Genomic DNA, 9,726 nt, shown 5'->3' on the forward strand with positions numbered 1-9,726 from the left:
AATGAAATATTTAGAAGGCTACGGTATCCGGAGGTTTATTGTGAAGCACAAAACAAACCTCAGAGAATAGAAAGGTTTTCAGCTCATGCCAAAAGACATCAGAGATGATGTCATGAGGATGCTTTGAAGTTAGATTGCTATATCCCAAATTCTTCTGCCCTGTTTAGCAACTTGCCTTCTTCTGATATTGGGGGATGGATGTCAGGATGCTCTTAATGTTTGGGCGGTCTTCTGTAAACGATAGTGATCCCTAAAAAAATATTGGTGCCAATATTAGTTTTCTCCAGCGTGTCTTCCTGGTTGGTCTCCTCCCTTCTGGTTTTGTTGAAACGTGTGTATTTCTTTTAATGGCAGGGAAGGTGTTCCATTATGGAGGATAATCCGTTGGCATGCCTTGGGCAAAGCAGAATTCTCCTGACCAAAGCAGGTTGGAGGACCCAATTAATTCCTGACTTAATCAGGTTAGTTCCTTGGATGATTTGTCATCCCTGGCAGGTTTCCTCACACAATTTGCCAAGAAATTAATGCAGGTCCTCGAACGGTAAACACAGGAGATGTTTGCGTTGGCTGCCGGTCCCTTCTGAGAACAAAACTGCCAGGACTGTGAACTTTGCGCTTGAACTGTACGATGGCATTTTTCAAGCTGGGTTTCTAAGGAGGTCTTCCTTTTCTTCTGGCTCTCCTTGACCGTGAAGATCAAGGTCTACCAATCTGGGTGGTGCTAAGATGATTGTAGAGATACTGGCAGCTCCTTTCTAGGTCTTCTGGTTTCCTTTTAGGATCACCTTGATTCCAGGTTCTAGCCAATTAAAATACTATCTACTGTCCAATTCTAAAGAAGCCACAGGAGAGTGGTCATAATTCAAAGGCCTTCTGAGTTCACTGCAGAAGAAGACAATCCAAAGGAAGGCTTTATGAGACAAGGCTAAAATGTTTGAGATTCATTAGCTTAGAATCAATTTGGCAGAAGGGCAACATGCTTGAAGTGTATAAAATCAAGGATGGAATGGAGAAAGTGGGCTGGGGGGAGTTCCTTTTGACCAGGGTCACCTTGTGAAACTGATTGGAGATGTAGAACATATAGAAAGAAACAGTTCTTCAGAATTAACCTGTGGGGTTCATTAAAATAGGATGTGATGTAATTTGGATGGCTTTCAGAAAGAGTAGAATACATTTGTTAAGTGGGTGGTCTTCTCAAGGGCTAGGTCTCCACCTCCTGATTGCAAACATCTTGAGATACCTTGGTTGGTCATGGTGTGGAGCAAATTCCTGGACTAAGATAGACCTTGGCTTGATCCAGCAGGGCTGTTCTTACAAGGTATAATGCAGGTTGCTTGGGTCTGGCTTTTACTGTGTTCTGTGAAGGCAGCCCCTTGTAGTTTATAAACCACGGTTTAAGGCTTAGCAACTCTTAAGATGGTTGCAGCTTATTCAACGAACCAGAGTTAGGTGACATAGGAAGATCAAAAAAGTTAGGATGACATCTGCAATATTGCTCTTTTTTAACATGTATGAAAGCCCCCTATGCATAGAGACTCCCAGACTGAAGAAGTCTCCTCTTATTGTTTTTCAAAAATTTAAAAAGTTTTAAAAGAGATTTTTTTGGTGACTTCATGGATGAGTCTCTTTTGCTTCAGCAAGACAACTCTTTGACCATAACACTTTGAACTGTTGTTGGAAATTAATACTAGAACTTGATTTGAAGCACTGGGTGCTTTGGCAAAGACACTACTTATGATCCACAATTTCACCGACACCACATTTTGATGTGATTGTGATGGATTTCTTTGCCTTGAAATGAATTCTGTCTGGCCTTGCTATGCCATAAAGTTTGTGCTGCCAAACTCCCGTGCGAACCCGATCATGTTTCTCCCATTAGTGCTGGCTCAGCAGCTCTGCCCATAGAAGTGATAGTATGTCACGTCTGAGCCCACCGTTTTCCTTTCTACTAGCTTGATGGACGTCCACACCCATCCTTGCGCAGTTTTATATTACAGCTTGCGCATCTTGAGGCTTTGCCTGTAGATCAGTCTGAGCTCTGTTGGCAGGGCGATGGGAATTGTAGTCCAAAATATTCAGCAGAGACTCCCGAATAAATATGGAGTAAAGTGCTGTTCTGGAATGATTGGAAAAAGGGAGTCCAGCTCTTCATGTTTTCATATTTTCTAGCCATGTAGAGATCAGGATAGGAAAAATAAAGTATGCCTCCTTTTGTAGATTGCAGGTTGTGCCTTTAACACTCAAGCACCAGGGAGGATAGCCCAGAATCACATCTGGTTTCCATCGACTTAAAATATACTGTTAGACAAATGATTGTGAAGTTAATTCAAAATACAGTGGTGAAGAAACTGGGTGGTGTTTGCATTTCTTTACATCTGCTCTCTTTGTCTAGACGTCTTATTTTGAGTATCACAGATTTTAATGACATTAACATAATTTACATGGGCTGAAACATTCCTGGTGGTGCATTCTTGGCTCGGAGATTTAGCCTTGCACCCAAATAGCCCGTAGAAGGTGTCCCATTCTGACTGAATGGTGGAGAACGGAAGGATTTATATGCCTTGCAGTCAGCTGGTCATTAGTCTTCTTTCTGAGAGTCGTGAGAATGGAGCAGGATATGAACAGATTTCCCAGAAAAATGGCAGCCTCCAGGATTCAGGTGACCTCGAGGGCACGGATAAATTTCCAAGGGGCCTCAACGACTCTCAGAGGGCACGCTAACGACCAGATGACTGCGAGGGATATAAACCCTTCCATTCTCCACCATTCAGTCAGAACTGAAGAAGCTTCTTGGATGAGAAGCAAAGCGTCTTCAAGCAAAACAAGAAAGTCCAGCTGCCTTTTGAAAGAAAGCACCTTTGGGACAGACAAAATCATCTCAGCTATGCTTTTCATTAGCCTTCTGAAAGGCTGATGTCAGCCAAGGGTGCTGTTCCAATGGAGGAATGAATGCTTTGAGAGATGGTTCGCAAAGTCATCTTGGAGCGATGAGTTGGGACAACTTTTTGGCTTGTTTTTGAAGGATGGTTAATGCATCCAGTGGGGATAGAGAAGGGGACTCCCCCCTCCCCCAGAGCCCTTCCAAAGAGCAGGGCTGTTTTCATCTTAGCAAGGAGAAATTGTATTGCTTCAACTTGACCAAAGGTTGCTGGGAAGGCCAGAGAAAGAGGGACTGGAATTTTTGGAAGTGAGGAGAGGAAACTTCAGCTCATTGGGGGCTTTTTGTGAATCTTTATTACCTCATTGCCTCTTTAGGAGAGAGATCTGTCCATTTGGCTATCTGGTAAATCATCACGAGGACAAATAAATCATCTGGCATTTTTTTTAATGGTCATTTCTCATTGTTTTCTGCAGTGGAAATCTTCTTTTCCTTACCAATCATCACCTCTGTGAAGACAGTGGGACAGCCCACTTGTGCAAAACTTTAGTTTGTAGATCAGGAGGGCTTTAAACAGCACGATTGTTTAGGAATGGTGCAACCCTTAGCCCATATTCCCATAGCAAATACTGTATGTTTGCTATATATACCATGTTATTTTTTTTCCCTGCACAGGTAGTCCACAAATTACGACTGGTTGCTTAATGGCCGCTCAAAGTTACCACAAGTCTCCCCAGAAGTACCTATGACCCATTTTCAGAGTTATGATGGCTACACACACAAACAAACATATCACAATCCCAGGGGCGCTTGGCTCACCTTTACAACCACATGACTACAATTTGTGATGCCTTTTGCCAGTTTCCCCTGTTCTGGATTGGGGCAAAAGCTCCCACTGGGGAAAATGGATTTGCTTAAGGACCATGGCATTTGCTGAACAATTGTCATAAAAAAAAGTTGTAATTTCAAATAGGCTACTAGATTTATGAGCACAACAATTTACTACCAGAATTCTGGGCTTAATTACAGTCGTAAATCAAGGACTACCTGCGAATTGCAAATACTGCCCTCTGTTTTCTGACTTGCGTCATTGCTCCGAGCTCCTGGGTCTTTAAATTCCTTGGAATTAATTATTCTCCCAACTAGCAGGGAAATATCTTGATTCCTTTCCATCGATTGCTGAAGTCAACATCTGGCTGTGTCAAAGGGACAATCAATGGGACGGTTCCTCTTCAGAGCCATTTGGAAGTTTAAAGAGAGGCTGCCAAATATTAAGAATTTGCTCCCCTTTTTCCCCCCTGATAGTTTTTACTGCTGCTTTTAAGATATTGTTCAGCTTTTTTAAAATTGTCAAGCGGTGGAAGGGAAAATCAACTTCAGCCGAGTTTGAAACTATTTCTTTTTCAACCGGAGGGACAGCAAAAAGCTGCTCCTGAAATCACTCCTTCCTAAGATCTGCTTAAATTCTCCATGGCTGAGTTGACCTGAAGCGTGACCCTCCATCTTTTCCCAGCCCAGATGGACCTCAGATGGGAATCTGTTTTTTTTACCTTTCTCTTTCCAGGATTGAATGTGGCATAAATCAACACCAGGCCGAGTTGAGAATGCTGGAACATCTGGCTCACCTTGGCCAGGAAAGAGCCTCTCCTCTGCCAAAAGAAAACCCTTGGCTGTCGATTACACGTGCATGCTCAAAAAGGACAAGCAGAGTTTAAGACACAATGCGGAGAAGAAATGGCTTGTTTCCACCAGAAATCACCCAGGTGTTAACGATCATCCTTGGACGATTTCTTCAGGAGCTCCCTGACCTCTGATAGGGTTGAGATGTGTAATGGTCAGGGAGACCCTGAAGAGGACATACAAGGATGATCATAGAATATAAAATAATGGGGCTGGAAGGAACCTTGGAGGTCTTCTACTCCAACTCCCTGCTTATGGCAGGAGATCTATACCATTCCAGGCAAATGGCTGTCCAGTCTCTTCTTGAAACCTTCCAGTGATGGAGCACCCACAACTTCTGAAGGCAAGCCATTCCATTGAACGGTAGACCATTGGAACAGTAGAAGAAGACATCCAGGAATGATCAATTGATCCTAACTCTCGAGAAGGCTACCTGGATAAATTTCCCTGTTACCGAGTCCTGTTGTTCCTTTCTGGGTCAGATGTAAACCTTGGCCAACGTGTTCCTTTTGGCTTCTAGGATCTTTGGGCCGGCACTCCATGTTGACCTTTGTTTTTTGTTACATTTGAACAGAGGAGAAAGGATTGTATTGTTTTATTTCCTGCTGTTTCTTGATGTTATGTCCCATTGTACACTGCTCTAGGAAGTTTGCCAGCTGAACAGGAGAATATAAATGTGTCCAACATAGGGAAAAAAATTACTCTCTGGAGTCAGGACTAGGATATGAGCCCATAGTTTGGTGAGCTGCTGCTGCTGCTATCTCGGGTGAGAAACAGGTATGTTTTCCAACATCTGGACCGGCTCGCTTGCCAAAATGAGCTGTTTGGCAGAGGTGCTGGAACCAGTAGATTCCTCAGTGCGTGGAACAGTTAGAAGATGCATCAACCAACATAGGAAGAATTCTGGGAGTTGAAGTCCGCAAATCTTAAAGTTGCCAAAGTTGCAGAGTCCTGTTCTAGGAAACCCTTGGATCCCATCTTCCCATATTTAATTTCCTTCAGTGTACTGAACTGAGGTTCCATCCTCCTCAACCAATTATATTAGCTGAGTATGTAGCCCCATACTCTCAGATGCTCTGAAGGACAAGCATGGCTGCCAGAGTGGTCAGCCCAAGCTTGACTGGTGCTTTCAAGCATCAAGAGACTTTGACCTGTTGAACTTCTGTTGTGGAAACATGGACTCCCAGCTGGGCCTGGCAACATTCAGACCTACCCTGGGTCTCCTGTTTTGTGTTACTATTGTGTGAAGCCCCCTGACCACCCAGTGGTTGAACGATGGCCCAAGGGCAGAAGTAAACATTACAAGGAAAGGAAGCTGCCATGGAAAACAGCCCTTTGCATATTTTTCTCTCTCCTTTCTGTCTAGTAGAATTCAGCGTGTGGGTATCCATTTCTTATCATAACAGCCATCTGATGAAATAAAAGGGGACAAGGAGTTTCAGGAAGATCTGAAGGAAGAGCTATTCCATGGAAAAAGAAAGAAATTGTGGAAAATCCAGAGGGAGTTATGGGTTGAGATGTCTGTAAAAGAAGGAACATTATAGTCCAAAACATCTGGCATTACAAGGTTACTTGCAAATACTACAACATGTCAGGATGGGGGCCCTGTGGCCTTTCCAAAAGGGGCTAAACTACAGCTCCCAGCGTCCTCCAGTGTTGGCTGGGATTGTCGGCAGCTGGAGAATGATAGATGTCTAAATAAATAGTTCATTTAAACATGGCCCAGATGCTTGTTTCTAGCAAATGTAGAAATAATGCTTTACCAGCCATCCTGTTAGGAGTATTTTTTCCCCCACTTTTAAACATGAAAATAGGAAATGAAACTGGAGGGATGGAAACCGATAAAGCAGCTTTTTGAGAGATTCTCAAAAAGGGATTCTCATGGATCACTCATGGTCTGACCTAAAGCCGGGTCCAAAATATTTTAGCACTCATTAACAAGAAGACTTAAGAATTTGTCTATATGTCTGTCCAAAAAGAGGGTTGCTCTTGAAATGGTAGGGGGGGAAAACCCATCTTCTTTCCATTGTATATTTTTTGGTGGTGGTGGTGGTGGTGGTGGGTGTCTGTGCAGAAAGGGTAGCTGATCCCTAAGCAAACATTTAACCCCCTGAAAGTTTATTTTTCTGCTCCAGCATCAGTTCCCTTTTCCTCTTCTCCAAAACGAAGGACGACTTGAAATATTTTATTTTTTTGGCTCAGTGCTCTTTGAATACGATGGAAAAAGCCACGAGGAACATGAATGAGGAACAAGGATGGTGACAAGATGCTGGATTTTAGCACAGCTGCCCAAATATGGAACTTGTCAAGCTGCAGGGAGTTGTGCATTTTGGTGTCAAGCTACTTAATTTCTATTGATCCCATGCCATATTCGACTAAGTTCTGGCATTCCAGCTGCCAAATGTTGCAAACTGCATCCCTTATTCAACCATCCCCCACTCACTAAGCGTTTGGAGCATCACCATTTCTCGAGTGAAGATTTTCCATTTTCCCGTCCCTCTTTCCTCCTCCTTGTCTCCCTTCTTCAATTTTTAAAACTTGGTTTTGGCCTTCAAATTCAATCACAGGAGGTCATCTGCAGGGACTTACAAAATGTTTGGTTCATCTCAATTCCACAAAGCAGTGTTTCTCAATCTTAGCGACTTTAAGATAGGTGAACTTCAACTCTCAGAATTCCCCAGCCAGTGACCTGCTATTCCCAATCGGTCCTCCCTTCAGCCCTCCAGATAGAAGAAAAGCAATATAAATATAATAATAATAATAATAATAATAATAATAATAATAATAATAATAATAATAATAATAATAGTTGTTGGAAGGTACCTTGGAGGTCATCTAGTTCAACCCTCTGCTCAGGCAGGAAACTCTATACCATTTTGGACAAATATCATATTATTTAGAAATATATCTTGCTACTGTTCTAGCTATACTCAAAAAAAAAGAAGCATTCCTGTCTTTGGTGCAGGAATGTCATTTGGAATCATTTTTCTAAATTTAGCTTTCCTCTAGGCAGATGGGTGTATGTGGGGGCATCAGTAATTCACAAGCCTGAATTTCTACGTGTTTCATCTTGCCAAAAAAGCCAAAGGACTGACATCAATAAGAGACTCAGGGACATCCACATCTGGCTGAAAGTGTCTCCAAGGCAGGAGCTGATTGATGATCACACATTTCCTCTCAGGCCCTTTGTGTCTTTTTCTGTGTTTGGTTAAATTGTGGTTAAGCAGACTTAGTGTGATAGAATCTTAGGGCTGGAAGTCCAGTGGTTCTTAACCTTTTTGAACGAATCGCCCCCTTGAGCCAATGAGGAAGTTGTCATCGTCCCCCTCCCCCAACATAACCTCTCAATCACAACATAGGAAATAATGCTTCAACACTTTTTTTGTTTTCTTTAAAATTGTCATCAGGACATATGATGCAAATAATTTATTTCCAGTTTTTTCCCCATATCTCAACTGTGTGAAAAATCTTGGTGCCACCCGTCACTTTATTCCCAAACTTTGTGATACATGTATTTCATTATTATCTAATTTATTCAAGACACTTAAATGTAATAACCACTGAAAACAAAACACTGGGAGCCGCAAAACCCTTTTGACATCTAAAATGAAGATAACACTGCATATATCCTTTTTAACCTTTATCATATATATATTATATCTTCAGTGTTATCTTCATTTTAGATGTCAAAAGGGTCTCTTCCTCCCTCCCTTCCTCCCCCTCTTTCTGCCCTTGGTCTGCCAGTCCTCTTCCCCCACTCAGTGTGTGTGTGTGTGTGTGTGTATATGTAAGAGAGAGAGAGAGAGGGAGGTCCGTCGTGCTGGAGGAGCTGGGGCTGCTCCGCACCACGTGCACTTCCGGCGATCCGTGACCCACCAGCGTCGCCCAGGGAGTGATGCCCCCGCCAGGCGCTGCCCCAGCCAGGATTGCTGCTGGTTGGAAAATGCCTCCCCCTCCCTTTCTCTCCCCCCCATCTACTGCTCACATCACATTCTTCGCCGACAAAGCAGCCGGGACTCCGGCGCACCTTCCCGGCCAGCTGGGCCAACGGTCCCACAGCTGGGATCGCAGGGGCTGCTCTTTTTCGGGGCCACGGCTTGCGGGAAGGCTGGCCCGCTCAGCTGAGGCTCTGGCGGGCTGCTCCCAGTGGGGATCCCGGACCTTCCCCGCGCAGTTCCCTGGCCATGTGCACCTCGGACGGGGCAAGCCAGGGAAAGGGACTTCCTGGCCGTGCTTCTCCCAGGGGGCGGGCCAATCAGCAGCCCTGTGAGGGGGCAAATCCGCATGAGAGAGAGAGAGAAAGAGATGGAGAGAGAGAGGGAAAGAGAAGTGTCTCTGTCTCTCTCTCTCTGCAAATGGCGGAGGCTCGGAGCCGCAGGGGAAGGCTCTAATTGTCCCCAAAAGTCTCGCTCCATCGCCCCCATATCACCCCTTTTTCGTTCCTTCGTCCCTGCGTCGCGCCTTTTCGTTCCATCGCCCCCCTGAAAAATGAAATCGCCCCCTGGGGGGCGATATCGCCCAGGTTAAGAACCACTGTATCTAGCCCAACCTCCTGTTCCAGCAGGAGACTTCATTGCCAGACAAATGGTTGCCCAATCTTTTCCTGAAAACCCTCAGTGATGGAGCACCCACAACTCCAGAGCAAGGGCTTTCTTTGTCCTCCACCCTCCTTCCTGAAGACCTTCGCCACTCTCACACTTTGATGTATAAACCTACTGAACTCCCTGAGGTGTTTGTTGGACACATTGCTGAGAAAAAAAAGGGAAGGCCTATTCTTGGTTCAATCTGCACTTCTATCCATCGGCACTTCTATTCCATTTTTTTTCCTCTCAAAAAAGCTTGCAACTGCAGGCATGGTTCCATGCTGGCTTCTCCATGGCGATGGTTTTACAGGTGGTCCTCAACGTATGACCAGTTGCTTAACCAATATCCAAAGCGATGACAGTATTCCATAAAGAGGTTCCCAGTCATTCATTCAGGTGTATCCATAGAACAAGGAATGTGTGGACCATCGAGTTAGTGGCTGTGCCTTTCTATTTGTTCTCAAGCCACCTTGGTTACTACATTCAATGGCTTGACCTTCTCAAAAGAATAGCGAAGACACCATCTAGTGTTTTTCATCACTGGTCAGTGGCCACCTTCCTCAAGCCGTTGTCTCCCTGGCCAGC

The sequence above is a fragment of the Crotalus tigris genome, unplaced genomic scaffold (assembly GCF_016545835.1).
Source record: "Crotalus tigris isolate CLP2741 ecotype Arizona unplaced genomic scaffold, ASM1654583v1 scf7180000017741.1442986301:2390832, whole genome shotgun sequence".
Classification (NCBI taxonomy): domain Eukaryota; kingdom Metazoa; phylum Chordata; class Lepidosauria; order Squamata; family Viperidae; genus Crotalus; species Crotalus tigris.